Below are 2,439 nucleotides of genomic sequence, written 5' to 3' on the forward strand. Positions count from 1 at the left end.
TCACCACTAATATTTTTTATCTAGGTGCAATTGGCCACCTAAGGAATCTATTCTTTTAAGGAATACTTACACCTAAGAGTCCCTAAAAGAATATGTTCAGGTCTACTAGCCAGAATAGGGTTCGAGAGTATGGTTACATATGAGAAAGGTTATAGTACCCTTACAATGCCCATCGAAAGATAGTACCAGCTTAATTTTGTGTTATCCAATAAGCCTTAAAAATTTATCAAGTAATTAATTATTGAAAATTATTCTTAATTGACTCTAATACTTTTAGTAAAAAATTGAGAAAATTCCCTCACCTCAAGAATATGCAAGAAAACTACTGTTTCATTTGCAGAGGCTCTATCGTTGGATTATTTAACATTAAAAAAATTCAAAAAAAAAAAAATAAAATGAAAAAAAAAGAATAATGATTCAGCTTTAGATATAAATCCTTTTCTCTTCAAAAATTTATTACTTTTATACAAGAAAAATTGATACTTTCAACTTTTCCTCAAAAACATTTGAGAGTTTCTATTTTAAGGAAAATTGAAACTTTCAACTTTTCCTTAAAATGTTTTTTTTTAAAGAAAAATTGGTACTTCCAACTTTTTCCCAAAATATTTTTTTGAAACTTTAATTTTAAGGAAAATTGATACTTTCAACTTTTCCTTAAAAACATTTTTTTAAAAAAATCATTTTTAAGGAAAATTGATACTTTCAACTTTTCCTCAAAAATTTTTTTTAGAAAATTATTTTCAAAAAAAATTGATACTTTTACCTTTTCTTCAAAAATATTTTTTAGAAAATTATTTTCAAGGAAAATTAATACTTTCAACTTTTCCTCGAAAATCTTTTTTAGAAAATTTATTTTCAAGAAAAATTGATACTTTTAACTTTTACTCAAAAGCATTTTTTAAAAAAATCATTTTCAAGAAAAATTGATACTTTTACCTTTTCCTCAAAAATATTTTTTAGAAAATTATTTTCAAGGAAAATTCATACTTTCAACTTTTCCTCAAAAATATTTTTTTCAAAATTTTATTTTTAAGAAAAATTGATACTTTCAATTTTTCCTCAAAAATATTTCTTTTTGAAAATTTTTATTTTTTATTTTATTTTTATTAAATTAAAACATGCAAAAAAAAAAAGATTCCTAAAAATAAATAAACAAATGAATAAAAAACCAAAAAAAGAATAGCTCGGCTTGAGGAATTTAGTGCGGCTCGGCTCCAGGCATAAAGAACGGTTTGACGGATGTGGCTTGGCGGTTCGGCTCAACTACAAGAATCGACGGGTAAGTAGGTCAAGTGGGGGTCAAAATCGGGCTAACGCTCGGGTCGTCCGCTAGAAAACACGCAAATCCTAGTCCTTTCTTAACCAGAAATAATTTTTTTCAAAAAATCTACTCTTCAAGGTCTAGACTCTCAACATCCAATGCTTGGTCATATTCTGTTAGTGGAAAGTGTGAAGAATGAAAGTTACCCCATTCCATGTTGATAACCATAGGTAAAAGATCGTGCCATTTAGGAATTGCAGGGGCACGCTTTACATAAGCTGCATTTGTGCCTGTACACAATATCACAATAGCTACAACATCTGGGTTATTATATCTACCACCAGCCAATGTACCAATTTTATCATTGACCCAAGCAACCATACGCATGTCAAGGCCAACCCTTTCCATTGCTTTGGTCAATTCTCCTACAACATTTTGACCAACTGTGTCATTTATTGAGAAACCCTTTGTCCATTTTATAAGAGCTCCTAATGATATCGATGTTTGCCTAACAAAAAATGAGAAAGTAAACCCCAGCTTCCTTTGTCTACCAAGCGAAACATGTAAACCTTCATTTTCTATAGCAACAAATTTTGCAAGGGCTGAAGCAATGTAATCAAATAATGCATCTGAAGATCCAATCATGAAATGTGAAGGAATTAAAATTTCTTCAAATTCTTACTTAACAACATGACCTTTTTTACCACTCAACTGTACGCGTAGGACACGAAAATTTGTGCCACCAAGGTCCAGGGCATAAAACAACCCTTGCTTATCACCAATGGAAAGATTATCCACATAACTAATGATCACCTTGAGCTTGCTGCCACCTTCTGATGCGACCCCACATGCATCTCAACGGTTATAACATTTATCGCCTATTTCAGTTTTAAAATTAAGGTCCCACCATTTTCCTCGAACTCATTTAGGATAGCCAGCGCTGGGGCTCACTTCCCTGAATTCTTCATCCTGTGACGCACCAACAATGCCGCTGCAGCATACACCGCCACTACTACCAAAGGGTTTCTGGTAGCAAAAATGCCGTTGAAATGATGATATGAGAATGCTAAGTATAACTAGCTGGATTTAGTTTGGTGTTTAGATAGAGATGGCAGTGAGGTGATTGAACTACAGTGGTGAAGTTCTTTACTGGTAGTGACTGAAGAGATGCTAGTAGA

At 31.9% G+C, this 2,439-nt stretch overlaps 1 pseudogene; it reads right to left on the minus strand.

Annotated features, from left to right (window-relative positions):
- Positions 1-1,387: 1,387 nt before the first annotated feature.
- On the minus strand, positions 1,388-2,229 carry LOC149513625 (hexokinase-1 pseudogene; annotated as a pseudogene).
- Between the last annotated feature and the right edge of the window lie 210 nt (positions 2,230-2,439).

Source organism: Durio zibethinus, chromosome 18 (assembly GCF_047325235.1).
Source record: "Durio zibethinus cultivar Kanyao isolate XHJ-2024 chromosome 18, ASM4732523v1, whole genome shotgun sequence".
In the NCBI taxonomy this organism is placed as follows: Eukaryota; Viridiplantae; Streptophyta; class Magnoliopsida; order Malvales; family Malvaceae; genus Durio; species Durio zibethinus.